Source organism: Alligator mississippiensis, chromosome 2 (genome assembly GCF_030867095.1).
Source record: "Alligator mississippiensis isolate rAllMis1 chromosome 2, rAllMis1, whole genome shotgun sequence".
NCBI lineage: Eukaryota > Metazoa > Chordata > Crocodylia > Alligatoridae > Alligator > Alligator mississippiensis.
In genome coordinates, this window is record NC_081825.1 from 277,973,732 (window position 1) to 277,993,331 (window position 19,600).

The 19,600-nt window shown below is 39.0% G+C and overlaps 1 long non-coding RNA gene across 2 annotated transcripts in view; it reads right to left on the bottom strand.

Moving 5' to 3' along the window:
- Nucleotides 1–7,150, bottom strand: part of LOC132248434 (uncharacterized) — a 47,856-nt gene extending 40,706 nt beyond the window's left edge. For both annotated transcript variants that reach the window (XR_009459629.1, XR_009459628.1), the window contains exons 1-2: nucleotides 6,962–7,150; nucleotides 6,063–6,180 (exon numbers count right to left, since the gene is read on the bottom strand). This is a non-coding gene — a long non-coding RNA (uncharacterized LOC132248434). The remainder of the gene's footprint in view (nucleotides 1–6,062; nucleotides 6,181–6,961) is intronic.
- Nucleotides 7,151–19,600: the final 12,450 nt, after the last annotated feature.

Sequence of the window (19,600 nt, forward strand, 5' to 3'; positions counted from 1 at the left end):
GCTAGAGTCTCAGAGTCAGGTCTGTTGCAGTAGGCATAGGCTAAAAAGCCTAGCAAGATAAAAGGAGCAAAGGCTGAGGAGGCTGAGGCCCCAACAGAGGGAGCACCATTATTTCAACACCAACGAGGCATTGGGTGTGGTGTAAGGAAGGATTGGAAACCATGCAATCAGCCCATAAGGCTTGAGGTACCTCATGCAGTACAGTTATGGAGCGAGGACCAGCGAGTGGCCTGAGGACCAGTGAGGACTAGTGTGGGCTCAGCAGAACCAGGGCCACAAAAAGGCCCATGGGCAGCCTCCCTAATTATTATTTTACCATCAAGGCATGGCAAGTGAGACAGGAATGTGCCCCAGGGGTGGAACAAGCACAATGCAGAGCCACCAGGGAGCATCATGGACACCCCTGGAGGTGAGGGGTTTTTTTGAGACTCAAGACCAGATTCTGCCCTCAGTTCCACCAGTGCAAGTACAAATTAACTCCCTCTTGTGGCCGAGCTAAAATGTGGTAATCTCCTATGGAAAAGGAGAATGCTAACAAATACCTACTAATCAGGCCACACATTTCAGAATGGTATTATAAAAGACTAATAGCACTGCTTTGACATCCAAGAGCCTTTTGGATACTATTCATATTTAAAGCACTTCGTAAATCATTTTTATAGAAAAAAAAAACATACAATGACTGCTATTTATTCAAGTAAATTGCAAAGGAATCTTGACAGTATTCAAGTGTAATTAGATGGGTTTAGAATAACTATTCCTATCCCTCTGATATTCAATTATGTATACTTTTTTTTACACCATTTTGTATTGCTGAGAGTCTAGACAAAGAACTGGCTTTAGTAATTAGTCCTTCATCTTATTTTTCTTCGCTTTGGACCCAGTGCTGGTTCCAGTGAATTCAGTGCAAAATTCCCAAAGAATTTGAAAATAAATGTTTAGGCACTGAAGGACTGATTCAGACACTGCTGAAATATATGTAAAAACTCTCATCGATTTCAATGGGGTTTGGATCAGACGCATGCATTTACATAACATACATGGGTCAAAGCCTGTACTGCTTTATGGTGTACAAAAGGTCTGTAAATGGGTTTCTCCCTTGCTTCCTCAAGAATGTATACATACATGCTACTGACAGATGGAGAATTCTGCCTATGTGCCGATTCAGGTCCAGTGTCACCCACTACAAATTCCAGACATGTCCAAAGATAGAAGATGGCTGGAAAAGAGGGTGGATGTGTTTGAAGGAGGCCAAGCAAATATTTTTGCATCTGAAACCAAATATTAAAAAGCAACTGAAAAGCAGTAGTGGAAAATATTTCTGAGTGATATTCTGTGCTAAGCCTAAGAGGTACGTCACAGATCCCACAGACCAGTTGGCTTTAAGTCACCATCATAAGTCCTTCCAATTCTGGACTACTCTGAAGGTCTTTCCTGTTCCCAGAGCAACACAGAGGGACCCATCTAAGATGTAACTACCTTTTTCAGCTGCTCTATAGATTGTATCACTGCCCAGAGGCTGTGTGCTTCAGTCCTGCATCTGGCAAGCCCTCCCAGATCTATCTAGCATTACCCCATGCCAGAATTTATAAAAGGATTCTCAGAAGGCAGCCTTACAGCTGTCTCCCACGGTACTCAGGCCAGGAGAATCATCCAACAGTAAATCATTCACTTCTGTCTGTACTCTGTGTTGCCAGGAAGCAAAGGGCACCATTTTCCCTTATGCAGGTGAGTGCCCTCCCATGATAGTTCTCTCTCCATATTTATTTTAGAAATGATAAGGTCTCACATCCATGAGTAATTAGTTTAAATTCACCCCAAACATGTATTTCAGAATAATTAACATAGATTAAACTGAATATTTTCAAAATACAGGCCTAGATCCTTAACACCCAAGAGTCTTAAAAGAGCTGACAAAAATCATAGCATGCCCTATGGCCAAAATATTTGAAAGCTCATGGTGCTTGTGTAATGTACTGGAAGACTGGAAAAGAGCCAATGTGGTCCCAATCTTCAACACAGAATTCAAGTTCTGGGTTGCTGGTATATATGAGGTTGTGTGGAAAGCACAAGGAGGATCCCCAGAAAAAGGGAAAGGTGACAGTGATATTTTACCCTGTTTCTCATTTCTACAACTGACATTAAAATATGCAGTGATATATTCTTTACCATTATACACACGATCATTTTGGTGTTTGATGTTTCTCCCACTGAAATGCAAGAGAAAAATTATGCATCATATATAGTGAGGACTTTGACATTTGATTCCTCCCACATATTTCAATGGGAGGAAGGAATTAAATGCGAAAACCCAAAATGAGCATCAGGACGTCTCTCTCAAAACTGTAACTCATTCTAAGACATGGTATTCACTTTACACTCACACTGACCTCCATCCCACACAACATGAACCCAGTGTTTGCCCTCCAATTAGCAAAATATATATGGAAATAATTTATTTAAATAATTTAAGTCTGTGGGCCCAGACAGATGGCATCCAAGAGTCTTAAAAGAGCTGGAAGACATCAAAGCATGCCTTACGGCCAAGATATTTGAAAGCTCATGGTGCTTGGATAATGTACCGGAAGACTGGAAAAGAGCCAGCATGGTTCCAATCTTTAAGAAATGGAGGAATGAAGATCCAGGGAATTACAGACCTATCAGTCTGATGTCCATCCCTGGAAAGATCTTGGAGAAAATATATATATGGAAATAATTTATCTTGTTAATTGGAGGGCAACCATGGGGTTCTTGTTGTGTGGGATAGAGGTCAGTGTGATTATATATAAAGTCTGCCATTATTTCAGGATTCCTCCCACCCTATTTTTGCATTTGTTTACCTACAGAGTCCTCCTTTTCAGGTTTTTGTCACAGATAAGCTGCAGTAACATATTGGACACTGATAAATTGCGAATTCACGATATTAGATAAGTAGTCATGTGGGCCTTTACCTGACCTTTTTGTGTATGCACAAGTAAAGTTGTGCAGGTCCATACACTAGTGTCTACCCTTTGCAAATGCATGTTTGTTTGCATACTCCATAATATTTCTATCACAAACACTTTAAATTGAGCACTCCTCAGTGCTAATACTCGTCTTCACAACATTTGCTAGGACCAACGCACATGTAAATTTTAACATACATATACTGACTTCGAAAAATATTACCACTTACCAAGGGAGGCTGAGCTTTGTAAGTTCAGAGCCATGTAACTTTGATGAGAAGTTACATCAGTTTTAATAGAAGCATTTTATGTTAAATAGAACAAGAGACATGAAACTGTATGTACAGCTATGCTGTATGTCCATCTTGACCCCCTCTCCCCAGGCTCCATGCACACACATTTAATTTGCCCTTGATTTGCTCCATTGTACTTTGTGGTTGCAGAAGTCTGAGAATAATTTTTGTTTCTACAGCTGTAGCAGCTCAGTATCTAGGGTGTAGGCTGAGGTGCATTCTATCTGGCTATCATCTTTCAACCAAACCAGGTTAGTGATTACTTTTTCAAAGACATGTTTTCAAGATTTCCTTAATATTTAATATAAGAATAAAAGTCTGAGAAAATGCATCAATATACCTTCCTAATGTATGTACATATATGTGCTGGGAGGTTGACAAAATACTTTACTTTGAAAATAAAGCTCTGTAAAGTACAACAAAATAAGATTTTCTTCACTTTAAATTGTAGTATTATATTTAATGCCTCAGAGCCCCACTGCCTTTTGTGGCCCTCTACAAATGTCATAAACACTATGCTAGACACTCTACATCAGGTCAGGGGTGGGCAAAATACATCCCAGAGGCCAAATCTGGCCCACCAACTGATTAGATCCCTCCTACATCCCCGGTCAGCTCCTGGGATCTGGTGTGCAGGCAGCTCCCCCAACCATGCTCACACTCACACCCAATATACAACAGTAAAACTCTATTTTGAGCTATTATGCAATCACCTCTATGTACCCTACTCAAAAAACATAAATCAGGACAAAAATATGTTTTGAAATAAAATTAAAATAGGTTATAGTAGATGTTTGATTTTAGTATATGATCTGGGGGCTTTTTTTTTTTTTTTTTAATGAATAATTTGCTAAAATGATATCTTCTGAAAGATTTTCTGTGAGAGTTCCTTGATGGCTCACCAAAACTCGTTAAGTTTTGCTGGGCCTCCAGCTAAAATAAGTGTCCACCCCTGCTCTACATCATAACATTCTTAGACTTGTGGCCTCAGATTTCACATGCTAAGAAAACCCAGGGTAGGACACGACTTAAATGAGAAACCCCCAAGTGCAGCAGAAAGCAAAGATGATAGTTTAGTAGAAGATGATACTCTTCAATCTGCATTGTTCTAATGTACCAAGTTGGCATGGGGCAGCTACAATATTCTTGCAAGTGGTATTTTTCAGATGAGATTTCAAATTCTTTCTTCCTCCATAATATATCTCAAACACCACCTACACAAGAATGTGTTCATCCCATCAGCCACCCCAATATGGTAACTTATTATTCCAGGAATCCTCATACAAGTAAACCTACTGACTTCACTGATATTATAAATGTTGCCATCAACTTCACTGAGAGTAGAATCTGACCTAAAGAGCTATTTGTAAAAAGACACATAGTACAACTCTAATTTAAGGTAACACAGAAAGATCCTGAGGATCTGACATGCCCACTGACATAAATGGCAATCAAAGAAGCTCAGCACATATGAAAAGAAGGTTATTCTTATTTAAATGCCTAACATTGAGCACTGAGGTTTAATGTTTTGGGCAGAAGTCCCAACAGATGATCCATAAATAAAAAAGTCTAGATCAAATAAAAATGTATGTTGCTATGTTATTTAACTCTGTTAAATAAATATTTATTATTGGGACTACATATCATTGAACTGCCTGTGTCTCTCATTTCACAGAGTCAGTTTGAGGCAGATGGTATAATTTTCTTTTAAACGGCATGAAACATCTGCAAGCTGGGCTGTCTGTGTCACAAGCTTGTATTTTCTTATTTCTATGGAACCCGACTCCTCCAAGGAGCACCCAAAATCCACATGAGGTTCTTGGGTACAGATGTTTACAAAGGGATCACTACCCTAGCAAATATATTTATGCAAACACATGTTGGCAGTTGGCTTCCTATCAGCTCCACATCAGAGGAGGGTGAATTTCTCCACCACAGGGATAGAATAACGTGCATGGGTAAAATGAACCTCATTGAAGTGGTTTGGGACAGAAAAAATTAAATGAGCTAGGCACTGCACCAAACATATTCTTTTTGGCCAAATAAAACCCCTTCCTAGAGTTCTATTATCTGAGATGAGAAAGATGTGGATTTGGGCTTAAGCATGTTTTGGAATTTGGAAAAATCCCTAAGACCATCAGTTAAATGCTTCAGTCAACAACCAGCATACTTTTAGTTTCTTTTCAAAGATGGAATCTGGAGACGTTACTTGGATTTCCCATCAGAACAAAACTACATATAGCTCCATCTAGAGTAATCTTTAGATTACTAGATTTAAAGCATATATATGCAGTAATTATAACTAGAACAAAAATAAAAAGTACATATAAATATATTTATAAGTGATCTTTCTGTATTTATACCAAATTGACCTGATACAAGATGTTAACAGACCTTATTAATGTCACATCTGGATATTCTGTGTGTTAGGATGTAGGAAAAATTGAAGTGGTAGCTCATCTAATCTTAAATATGCATATTATATATTACTGTATCATTAATTACTTCTTTATCTAAAGTTATCTCCATATGGATGCACATATGTACACACAAATGCACATGCACACAACCTCTAAATATAAGTTTATAACATTTTTAGAATAATTGAGTTCCACCACAAAATAAACAGAAAACAACTCTCCAGGCAGAAATGATCAGGGTCACTCCAGCATATTTTCAATGTCACTGAAAAAATACCAAGATAAAACAAATGTAAACCAGAAATTAAGTGAAATGTGAAATAGTAAAAGGATCAGTGTTCGTATATAGTAGCAAACACAAGACAGTAAAGTAGTTAGAGATCTTTCTAATGATCTTATCTTACCTCTTTCTATTCAAGGTGTCATTCTTTTATTATGAGCTTCCACGTGTCCTGTGATCAGCATAATTTTCCTGAATTCTATTCAGCTAAGACCCAGTTCCCAGGAGTTTTTTTTATGTATCTGAGGATGACAAAAGAAAATAATAAATAGCCACAAATAGAAACGTACACTAAATTCTGCTATCTTCTCCCCACCCCACTAACACATGCAAACAAATGGACGTGCTGCCTAAGTGGTCATCAGCAGGCACAACCCATGCTGGAACAGATTGTTTCTTCTACTAGTAGTAACGTAGAGAAGGACATGAGAAACTACAGATCAGGAGGTACCCTTGCAATGGTTCTGACCCATCAAGCCCAGCAGTAAGACTGATTACCAGGGATCCTGGTTTTCTCCGATTTAAAAACAAATCCCAATTTTCAGTTTTAAAAAAAGTGTGTATATATAGGAGCTATAAAAAGGTGGATTTTGGGTTACTTATTTTTAATTGAAAATTGGGGTTTTTTTAAAAAATCAAAGAAAACCAGGATCCCTGTTGATTACAATGCATTAAGTGTAGGCATGAGTCTTTGTAGAATCAGAAATCTAGACTGTATGCTCTTCAGGGCAGGGATTGTGTCACTGAATGTCCATGTGCCTAGTGCATGTTCAGGCACTTTATAAATTTAAATAAGAGAGCTTAAATAATTCTATATATGTTAAAATAAAATAATTTAAATAATTCTTGGGGACTGAGCTAGATTACTTTGAGGTCTCCTCACAAACATTAACATGGTTCAAGATCCAACACTAGTAATATATATAATAATACTTAATATTTCTATAGCTCTTCTCATTTTGAAAGAAAAAATAACCAGCAATCCTCATGGTATCCTAATGGAATAGATAGATATTATCTTACTTATTTTTCAGTCCTGGTCTGCATTAAAGGTTCTGGATACAGCAAGGGCTGCTCTGTGATTCCTGGGAATTTCTCATCTGTGGAGAAATCCTCAAGTGAAATAAAGCAGCTTTCACCCCTCTCTTCCTGCTTCCGCAGAGGATATGATGGGAGCAAAGGGTGGTGCTGAACTCTGGCTAATCTCCAGATACTCTGTCTTGCACCTGAGATCAAGAGCACAGCAGTCCCAGGACAGAGTCAACAGAAAAGTACCTTTTGAATCTCTCACCTTCCATTCCCAAAGTGCAGAATAGCCAGTATACACTACTTTTAAGTCTCTTTTGTTATTACCAATTATTTTGCTAAACATAACAGCATTATAGCTAATAACCATCATTTTTATATAAATAAAGTACCTTATTGATTTGGGGGCAAAGCACATACACTATTTTCTGTACTAAGAGATTAAAAATCAATGTTGTAAATGGTTGCTCTGAGGTCAAAATAAGTTTCATTTCAGCTCAACACTTGCCATAGAGTGGTTATCCACCCTACCACAGTGTAGCATTATGGTCTTGTAATTTATTTTGATAAGGAGCAAGTGACAAGCCAGCAGAGATTCCATCCCATTAATGAAATTACAACAGTGTAATGATTGTATTTAACTTGACATTGGTGATTACAGAAGGGTATGATAACTATTTGCTGTAAAAGCTGTCAATGGATTTTGACAACATGGAAGGAAATGCAGTGTTCTGGTTGCAAATATGAATATAGATGTGTTATGTAAGAATTAGAAAAATTCATTTTGAAGTAGGGAATACAAGCCAGGAGGTTACAAAACTCATTAATCAGGTCTTGCACTTCCACACTGGTGCAGGTCAACCCAATTAGTGCTCTTATCATTGCCCAACCTTCACTCCAAATAATTAACCCTTTTCATGCAAATTCATCACTTTGATAAAACATTGCATAAGGTTTAGAGATCAAAGAGTTTCAGGCTCTCATTGCTGATGTAGATTTGATTCACAGGTGTCACTTTAGCATCACTTGGCCCTACAACTCCTTCCACACCCAAGACTCACCTTTCTTCATTCCTTCCCTTTCTTCCCACCTGCACTCTGTTCTTCTGTGCATGGCTACTGCATCTGCTCAATGTATGCCAGACTCCCACCCATCCCCACACTCCTCATCCACATACATAAATGCTCCACCCCAGGTCCAGGAAGAAACAAAAAGCCCTTTTAACTAGGATTAAAAATCCAGAGGACAAAACTAGTTTGAGGTTTCCAAGTTTTCAGCCTGCACTGAGTGCCCCACAAGAGTGAGTCGATGTGTGGAATACAGTTCTTCAATTCACTGGTCTCTCTCCTACAATTCCTTTCAAGTATTTTTCAAGCTAAAGGATGGCCTTTACTAAGTATTCCAGATAGAGGAAACCACCCATCTGGAAGCTACATTGGCAGTAATGGAAGTAATTACCAATTGGCATCTGGAAGTAATTGTCTTTAACACTTAATGTCTGTAGATCTCAAAGCAAAAGTAAACAAGAAGAATGATTCCCATTTTACAGATGGAAAAATCTGTGGCACAGTTGAGAGCTGAAGTTACTTCCATGGGGTCACACTGAGAGCAACTGGTAGAGCCAGAAATAGAATTAACATTTACTTTATTCTCAGGCTAGTGCCTGTGATGCACTTGACCCCAATACTTCCCCTAGTCCCCACCTGCATAAGGTATCTACTGTTCACTGTTTCACTAAAAAGCCTTCATCTATATAGATGTCAGCTATATTTGCAAGCCCTGGATATATTACAATTTAGTATAAACTAAACTGGAACACTGCACTTCAATTCATCATAAATGTTTCAATCAACTGTTTTTTTAATTATTTGGTCCAAATATATATTTCTATCTTTTTGAAACATGTAAAGGATCATATTGGTAGAGAGTAAAGGACTTCAAAGGAGCTCTCTTCTCTACTAGCAGTGAATCCAAAAAATCCAAAGAAGTGAAATTACACTGATTCTCTTACCCAACAAACTCTTTAATGCTAATTTCAACATTCTGAATCTTTCAGCTGAGAAATGAGCATCCTCCCATATCCTGTGGCTATTCTATGCATCCTGATATGTGCCTGTTCCACATAGACCTTGGCATTTAGATGGCAGTCATGCATATCTATGATCTGGCAAAACAACCAGGAATTTCCAGTATGGTTGCAGGGATTTAGCTATTTATGAGTGTAAATTCCTACCTGCAGAACTTAAGTTACAGCTTTCTTAGAAAAAGCATGGGGGTTTCCAGAGCAATAAAATTAAAATTAAAATTAAAATACATTACAAGACACTAACAAAGCTGTATTTGCATTCTTACCACAGCTTTTACTTTTGGAAGGAAAAGTGTAATATTTCTAAAGCCCCTTAAATATGCACCAGAACTGTAAGTTTAATGTACACTTTGAGTCAGACCCTGAATGCCTTTCTCACTCCAAACTGCTATTAACTTTATTGCCTAGTTCAGTGGGCCAGTACTGAGGATCCATCTTGGGGCCAGATTCTCAGCTGCATTGATTTTACATCTGGTGCTGATGTGGAGAGTGGGCTGGCAAGAAGAAGGAAATCTGGCTCTAAGCCACTCTTCTGCTGTCTGATTATGCACCAGCTGGGGGACTGTTTTAAAGTATGTGAGATGTGGCAGTCTATTGATATTAGAAGGAGTACAGTGTACTCTGTCCCGTTCATTTCTCACAAACCACAACTCTTCCCTAGACTTTCTGTACAGTTGGCAGAGAGATTCCCTTCATCTCAAGGTATTCTCAGCAGCCCATCCATGGCAGATATGTTCCTGCTTTACTCTACTCATCTATTCTAACAACAGTGCAAAGGGTGCTGATTTGGGACAAAGAAACTGACCTTGAGCTTTTACTCAGCTGTATTCTAGTGGATATCAGTGGAAGTTTGACCTGAGTAGGAACTAAGGAAAAAAGGTGATAAAAGCTATCAGAGTGTGTTTTTGTGTAAGTTAGCAATCTTAGACCTTTTCTACGTGTCTCCCTGGTGAGTCTGGAACCACTGCCAAGAAATAAGCTCTGCCCACTCTCTCCCACTCCATGTTGCTCCCACATCTGGCAATTAGGCTGCATAGTGGCATAGAGTGGTACTCTCAGGGTCTCCTGAGATATGCTTCTGACAAAACCCTGGATGTTGGGATGCTCCCAGAGATACACCCTAGGTTTGTATAAACTTGTTGGTCCCCCCACTCCATTGACTGGGTATGCCCAGGTTATTCATTTGCCCAGAAATCATGAATTACCTCTGGCACTTCAGTCAACTAGCAGAAAAAACCAGGAGGCTAAATTATTACAAGGAAAGAAAATCTGATCAAATGCTTTGACAACAGAATATGGTCAAACAGAATTGACAAAAACTGCCAAAATCTTTATTCTATATTCAGACTACCACCTGGCCCTCAAAATTTCTATGAAAACCCCACAGGGTCAGTCTCCCCCCAGTCACAGCCAGCTCCCTTTACCTGGGACCTCCAGTCCCCCTCCTCACAGGAAGCCCTCTCCTAGCTGTCCCTCCTTCCAGACCTCCCCCCGCCACCGACCTTCAGCGGAGCCCAAGAATCCTTTTGAGTCTGCCTGCGGCTCCATGACAATACTCTCATAACCAGTCCCTTTTTTCCAATGTTTTTACTTAATATTTTGACATTATTATGATTTTTACTGAATAAGTTAGATGCCCACACACCTGAAGAAGCAGTTGCGCTAACAGATACGTAAGCAGAGAAGAACACAGTTGTTTTCTAATGTGTGAAGATCAAGACAGATGTTCCTAAACATCTGATTCACTGTAATCTATCTAAGTACAACCATGGTACATAGAAAATTTTGCCTTTATCTCCCTTCCTACAGGTAACGTCTATGGAGATTGGCTTCACTCTTCACATAAGACTTCAGGGCATAATATTGACTCTAGTCAGCCCCCAACCTCCTTCACAGTAAATTCCTCCTTCATATCAAAGATCTCATTTGCAAACAATATAGCTTCCAAAAATCACGTATTTCAGTTATTTCAGTTAGAATCCGTTAATTTGTGATAGTTAATAAAACTACTCAGCTTGATTTTTTTAAAACTTTTGGCATGTATGCAGTTATACCAGTGTTCTGCTTTTCATACAGGAATAAGCTATACCATTATTAGACCACTCGGTATCCATACCAGGTGGGCTGTACCGGTATGCTTAACTGTGCCAGAGTAGTTACACAGTGTTACACCTTGTGTCTACAGAGAAGGCCTCAGTATCCACAGTTATTTGCCCCATATTTGTTGCCCCTTCTTACCAGAGACAGGCTGGGGAGCAGAGTAATTAAGGCATTTTTTTAAGGATCCAAAGACTTGCTCCAGGCTGACATGATCCTGTCCTTAATCAAGGCAGCCATAAATAAAATAGATACTCAAACATCTGGGCTAGTGCACCCTAGCTATGCTAGCCTGATGGACCATATCGGCTTGGGCAAACCTTTGACCTGTCAGGGATATTGCTCTGTTTTCCAAAAGTTTACTTCAAGACAACCCTTCCTTCCGGTACATGCAGGATGTTGTCCCCTCGGTGAGAAAGGCTCACTGACTTGAAAGGGTTTTGGATCACATCTAAGTCCTGTTCCTTCAGGCTGGCTAAAGAAGGCAACAGTGAATGATCTGCACTGTGAAGGGCTGTCTTAACGGCAGTAAGGCCAACCAGAATTAAAAGGCAATATGTTTTAAAAATGCATACCATAAACACAATACAAAAACCCTAAGAAAAAGCAATAATAAACAAATAAGACCTAACAAATGTAAACTTAGCCTAGGGCTTTCTATATAATAGCAGGAGACTCTAAATAAACCGTACAGCATATATACCCTTCTAAATCATAAGTTTCCACAGAAAATATCAGTCATCTTAAAGCTCTTAGGTTAGGGAGATTTATAGTGATAACAATAGCAGTAGTTTATTTGAGACAGTTTATCAAAATTCTAGCACTTATAAGTCCTCTGTGGAAACTGCAAATTTAAGAAGTCAAGGGCTAAATATTCAAGAGTATGCTCGCAATGTATATATGTACAGTAAATTTCAGCTATGTGTTTCATTATAGTGGTGCCTCATAGCTTTTAAGGGGTTTACAACTTAGCCATAATTATTCACTATGGGGTAAAATTTGGCATAAGAAGTATGCTTTTCCATTCCCCATTCTTCTTAACAGAAAGTTACTTGCTTGGGGCTCAATCCTGCATTCCGTGCACATTCAACACTCTTACTTCATTTTCAGATGTACAAGCCACACGGGTTTGGTTTTTTTCATTTCATAATTTTAGTAATGCATTTCTTAAATATTAATGCAATCCTGCCTGTGTAAAATTGCTGATCTTTCATTAATCTGGTCTTCATGGTGCATTCAGTTTCAGATGGCAAAAATGTATGCAGCATTAAGACAGCTAACGTTTCCACTGCAGTCAATGCAAATCATGATCTTGGGGCTAAAATTCATCACTCATAATCAGGTATTTGAGGTTCTGCTCTAAGCTCCTCCAGAAATTTCCTTTGTGTTATCTTGAAGGCTTATATAACTCAGTTTCCCTATCTATACAACAGTTCCTTACTTACAAGTGTTGTAAAGCTTAATTCATTGCAGCTTTGCCATAAGCCCTGAAGAAGCATAACTAATAGGTTATGCCCAGAAGTAAACAGAAATTCAAATTGTGTCTCAGTCACAATTTGGCTCCTAATTCCTGACCTGCTCTGGGACAGGACTAATCTGTGCCAGTGCTATACTTGCCCTGGCATACCAGCTCAGCTGTAAGGGTGCACATTCATGAGGTAGGGTCAAGGGTCCACCTACACAGCACAGCAAGGAAAGTAGTAATTGTATTCAAAATTGCTTTTACCAATCAATATTGGATCCATGAAAATGAACCTACCCATAGATATTCCAGCAGCAGGGGGCTTTTTCTGTGCAGGTGCCAGGTGACAAGGAGCTGCACCAGAACTGAGCAGCAAGGAGCTGTGCCTGCACAAGAGCTGGGAGAAGCAGCAGAGGCTGGGTCAGAACACTGGCCTGTCCCAGACCTGAGTCAGGTTGTTCCAGCCCATGGCTCCAAAATGTTGCGAGCCACAGGCCTAACCTACTCAAAGGAGTGAAGAGGCTTGTTATGCCCTCTTGTTCCCCTTTGCAAGAGTGTAGTTGTTGAGGTCACAACCTGGCATCTAATATCTGCAATGCACTTTGAGACAATTTTGAGAGAAATCCATGGGGACCATGTAAACCAGGGGTGTCAAACATAAGGCCCATGGGCCAGATCCAGTCCATGAAGCCATATGATGACAAGCCACATGCAGCAGGGAGAGCCACTCTGGAACAGTCTGGACCTGGCACAGTACCCCACTAGACCAGCCATGCATGCTGGCTCCAGAGCCAGTCTGGATTGGCCCCAGGCAATCTGTGCATGCCAGAGCCCCATGCCAGCCCCCTGTGCTGCATGCAATGCCCAATCCAGCTCATGTGCCAGCCCCATTCTGGGGCTTGTGCTGCCTGAAGTGCGCAGGCTTAACACAGCACCACAGGAACTGCATGCAGTCCCCACTGGACTGGCCCTGCATGCTGGCTCTGGCATGGTCCAATCCAGCTGCAAGATCCTTTTGAGGGTTCCATGTAATATGGCTATGGTCAGGTATGCAAATAGCTACACATTATTTACAAGATAAACCCATAGATTTCAAGTGAAATTCCATACATCCTAACCTATTTTGGCTTTCTGAGTTGTTTGCAACAAAAGAATTGCTCTATTATTTTTCCATACTCAAAAAACAAGTGACAGCTAAGAGATGTCATTTTCTGAAAGGTGGTTTGAGTCTAATAAGGGGTACCATGAGACTAAAAAGTTGAGAATCACTGTTGTGGACAAACATAAATGTAAAGAATTATTATAAGCATTATAAGCATTACAATCTAATATACAACACTTTGTGGGGATTCAAGATCTACATCTTGTAGTTTGTAAGCTACACCCACCTCTAGCGAATACTATATATACAAAATAAAGTGGCCATTATCTATAACATTATCACTTGCATATTATCAATACTATCCACAATATCACTAAAAAAGCGAATAAAAAGTCTGGCTCTCAGTAAAAAGTTTGCAGATAGTAAAAAAAATTGCCTTGGGTTGGTAACTCTGTTAGACATGATTATTGGTGCACAATCAGTGATGCCCTAAGACAACTACATTATTTCATTTCCAAGATTTGGCCCATGCATCATGGAAGTGAGTAGGCAAGCTATGCTTCATGGTGGTGCTCTGAGTGTCGTGTGGAGGTAATGCAGGCAGTAATGACTAATCTGTTCATGGAAGGAACAGATTTTGGCAGTACACTCAATATCTAATAAGCTAAATCTCACAATTAAGCACATACATACAGATGCACAATACAGAAGAAAAAACTGCACACACAAGTCAGTGGGCCTTTTTATAAACTGAGTTAAAGTTACTTTAAAACTGATATACTAACGTTACTTTTAAACTAACAAATGCTAGGGAAGTTAGTTAAGCCTGAGACCTTGTCATTCTTCCATCCATTTGTGCTCTACAATTTTGCAGCATACATATATATGTCATGAATTATATGCTCACTCATGCTGTAGACATTCATTCAATACCTAGGAACAAAAAGCTGGAGTTTGAATGGACTTTCAGCCTTACATCTGAATTTCCCATCTTTAAATAGTTTCAGCACAGGCCAGAATGCTGTTATAACATTTGTTTCTATATTTAAAGAAGCCATATATTTTGCCACTGAAAAGTCACTAAAACTATATTAATTGCTTACAATCTAACATATTGCAGCTACAACTGTTACCTTTGCATAACAGACTCTGTATATCAAATCAGGATAAGTGGTAACCCTAGAGAACCATAGTAATTTAACTAAACTTCTCTGTCTAAATTCAGTCAAGACTCACTGGGTCTCCGAAGTAGAAAAACATAAAGTATAAATGGAATGTAACCCTGTGGGGTTAGAATGTGAAACAAAAACTTATTGGGTTTCTAGTCATTTATGCTCCATAGTATGTAACCCTGGAGAACCAATAAATGCAGGTGGGGCACAAAAGTTATGGATTCACCTTAAAATGGTGCACTTTTTCTATAATTTCTACTAATCCCAATATTGTTTTCTTCACAAATAATTTGTTAAACAAAGTTTTCATGGTTTATACTCCCAAGATCTGATTAAGATGAAGCTTACAAGTTAATTCAAGAGCTAGTAAAAATAAAAAATAGGGTCAAGATTCTTAGCCAGTAAAAATCAGTCAACACCTGCAATGATTACAAAACATTCTCATTGCTTAAAATTGATGGGATGAATCTGGTATTATGAATATGGATTTTGTAGATGGAAATACATGTCACAAGTATTAGAACGGAAATGATGTATTAAATCACTTAGTTTATCCCTGCACAGCAGACTACTTCCATATTGTAACTTTAGATTCTAGTGTGCTCTGCTCTAGTTTTAAAAGTCTTTGACCCAGCAAGAATATTCCACTTCCTAACACATCTCACTGTTACCTTAAACTTTCCTTTTGTTACTGTTATCCAATTACTTCTAGCTTTGCCTTGTACTATCTGAAGTAATTCTTCATCCTCCTCAGTGTTGCTGCTCTCCAAAACCTTTTTATTACATTTGATTAAGTTTGAAAGGAAGAGAAAACAGGAACTGATCACTTATCCCTTTATACTCCACCTGCCATTAATTTTAAATGAGACACCAGTTATTCATTTCCCATTAATGTATTGTGACAAAGAAGGCATGTAAGGCAAGGGGTCCAACTGTAATCAAACTTACACTGAAATAAATCATAAGTGACGCCATTAAATGAATATAGGCTTCCCCATCCCCCAACCCTGGTCTACAACATAGCTTTAAAAACATTAGCCATTTATCCATTTTCTTCATTACACAAATGGGGAATGAATGCACAAGGTAGTAAGTCATTTATCCCAGGTCACACAGAAAGTCTGTGGCAGAGCAAAGAATTGCACCCATAGGTGGTATCCCCATGAGCAGGGGTGTGTGGTTGCCATGGGGAAAAAAGTAGTGGCACAAATTTGTGCCACTGCTTTTTGCTCCAGTGCATGCCCCTGCACACAGGGTTAGCACAGGGAAAAATGCTTCAGGTGGGGGTAGGGGAGGCTGGGGCTAGAACCTGGACTGGCCCCAACAGCCTTACCTGGAGTCCTGGGGGCCTCCTGGGGCTCCAGTGGTGGTGACCTGGGTGCAGGGAGCCTGGCTGGCACCTGGAGCTTGTCTCTGGCTAGCTGGGCTCTGGTTTCAGACAGCAGACACTGCTGCCATGTGTGCCACCCCACTTTTTTTCCACATGCTTGTTTGATACTGGGATTTCCTGGTATCTAAATTTGGCAAAGAACCAAATCATGTGTGTGGGGTGCATTATGTGGTGCCTCAAAAGCCTTTGAGGCACCACAAAATGCATATGCATGCTTGTGTGGATGCAGCAATATTGCCTAAATCCTGAGCTAACAGCCTAAACAGTGAATTATGTTTTCTCTCAACTTAATGAGCGTTAAAAGGCTTGTTAATCATATTAAACTAACTTGATTGAGATAACTGGATTGAAACATACACCTTTTTCATCCATCAAGTCAGGGCTTAAGTGATATCAGGTAATATTCTAGCTCTGCCACAAACTTCCTAAAATATCTTGGGCAAGTCATGTAACTGTTTTTGTACCTCCTTTTCCTACATCCTGTCTTTACAACAGTATTCCAAGACCTTCTTACTTTTTGACTGTAAAAAAGATCCTTGGGTTCAGTCCTCCTTTGTGAGGTGTGAGCCTAACTCAATGGCCTTTCATCTTCCATTCCCCAAAATACTAAGGAACTAGTAATCTATCTCCCCAGTGTGCTATCCTACTATTTGTTATTGGCTCTGGACAGCTAAGGGATACTTGTAGGTATGTTATTATGAATACAGCATAACACCACTGTCGTTAATGTAATTAAAAGTCTGTTCATGTTCACATACCCAGAAATTCAGTAGGAACTACTGTTACCTGCAACAAGAGATTCAGGTCCCTCGCTGTACAAATAAATACTGAAAGTTCTTTAACTTGACAAGGAAAAAAAACTGCCTATGGATTTTGCATTTCAATGTATAGGAATTCCCTAAAAGGGTGAGAAACAATCAGGAACAAGTCAGGATGCCCCTACATAGGAGAACTGAAAGGGGACCAAAATATTATTTTTTTAAATGTTCTGTTTTTAAACTCTTTTCTGATGCATACGGATGGCCAAAATAGTGTTTTAGTTCTCAAGATTTTTCCCCCACTTCTTTTTTTTTCTTAGAAATATCAGGAATGTCAACTCCGATCTTCTCTGTTTCTTCTGCAGGACTTGATGGATGTGAGGATAAATATTTCAGAACTAAGTGAAGCAAGTAAACAAATGCAAAAAAATATACAAAAAGGCCAGAGTCTGCCACTGCTACTCACATTTGACTCCTAGATTTGTTCCATCATAATCAATGCAATTGGCTGGTGAATAAGGTACAGTTTAGCATGAACATGAATTTGGCCCATTTAGTACCTGTGATTTTTCTCCCTTTCAAGTGTTTAATTTGTTGCTCTCAATTCTTATGATGTCATCTTTTTAACTCATTATGCAGAAGTAACTGAACCTGATTTTTCTGCTGTAGAAACAGGGTGAAAAAGAGAGAGAATTAAAAGTATAACTTGCAGGCTGTCTTTCTGCATCATAAAGAAGCAAATAAAGTACACGACCTTTTCTTTTTTCCCTTTCCTTTTACAGGTCACATTCAGGAATTTAAGTAAGTTTTGTTCAGGGTTATTAATTTTCAATGAGATTTTAAATAAAATATTGATGCTATTAGCTCTGATGGAACTACTTACATCCACAGAAGAATTAAATATGTTAGTCTTTGCAGGATCAAGCCTTAACTAAGACTTGTCTAAATTTAAAAGTTAATTTGGATTATGGTATGAATTTAAAGTGTTAGAGCTACTCCTGAATAGCAACATGTGTGGACACACTTTTAGTATTCCATTGTTTTATTTATTAAAAAAGAGAGAGTGCTTTATTCCTCTTTAACTTAATCCATTTCCAGTGAATAAGAATTCCTGAATAACTCATTTATGAGCAGTCTTTTAAGTTCAGATCCTCAAAGGCATCTTGGTATTCTCAGTGGAGGAACCTAAATACCTTTGAGAATCTGGACCCCTGTCTTTTATTAGCCTCCCCTGTAAAGATTTAGCAGCCATTTTATTGGAAAATTAAAACCCACATTACCCATTCAAAGTCAATTTTACTTCCAAACTACATTATACAAACTAAAACCCTATATAGTGATTTCCAAAAACAAAAACACTTTCACACACAAAAACATTTTGTCTTTGGGGCTATGTATAATGTTAAGAAAGTATATAGCCATTTTAAGATTGAGACTGATGCTGTTCCTATCCATGATTTTTTACATACATAAGCATAAGCATGAAGCATAAAATGGTGACTAAATATATTGGGGAAAAATATCACCCAATCAGACAAAATATCCACCCAGGATTCATTTTTTTAAAGCTTCCTATATTTCAGTGCTGTGTGGTTGTAATTCAATACAATTTACTAAAAGTAGGTATGTTTGCAATGTTATTATCATGTTTTCAGAAGCATAGAAGCAGGAAAAAAATGAGTATCTACACTGATGGAAAAGCATCAGTTGAGAAGTGATAGGAAGCACTGTCAAGTAAAGGGGTTTCTGCCCTCTCCCCTCCCCACCACACACTTCTTCTCTTGGGAGCTCAGGTTCTTCCTCCTTATCTTCAGTCGTGGTCATAGGGAATGGGCAGTTTCTAAAGGACTGGGTCATGTGGAGTCATTCCCATCACTTCAACTGGGGCTAAGCCTGTGACTTGCCACAGGGCAGAGAGTTGTCTTTGAGTGATAACATCCAAAGAGAAATGCAAGAGTACCTGGTTCTTTTACTTCACTGACAATTTTTTAAAACCTTTCTGTCACAGGAATGATATGACAACATACTACAGCACTCATGGGAGCTTTTAATGACCTCCTCTCTTTATAGGAAATCAGAGAGAAGTGGGAAGTTAGGATGCATGGGGGGCGGGGAACGCAGGATGGTATCATGGACAGGTGACACAGCATCTACTTAAGTCTTTTGTCTCTAAATTTACCCATTGTTTCTATTATCTATCTGGCTTCAATTGTGGGAGCAATAGTGAGAGAACTAGTATCCGTGATACAGGGGTATAGGTTGTAGCTGTGTTGGTCTATTTTAGTTGGTCTAATAAAAGATATCAGATTTCCCCAAAGAACCTTGTCTGCCTAGTATCCATGAGACATACAAAAAACTAGAACTCTTCATTCCAAAATGATACCTTTTATTAGACCAGCTGGGAAATGGCAAGAAAATTGTACTTTTCTGTAAGCTTTTGGGATCAAAGTCCCTTTGTCAGGTTCTGGGAAAAGTATAGATGGTACAAGATGGTAAAAAGTCCCCATAGGTAGGAAATAAATTTCATTTTTGCAGAGAGGGAACTGAGGATGGAAGGCTGTTGCTCTGG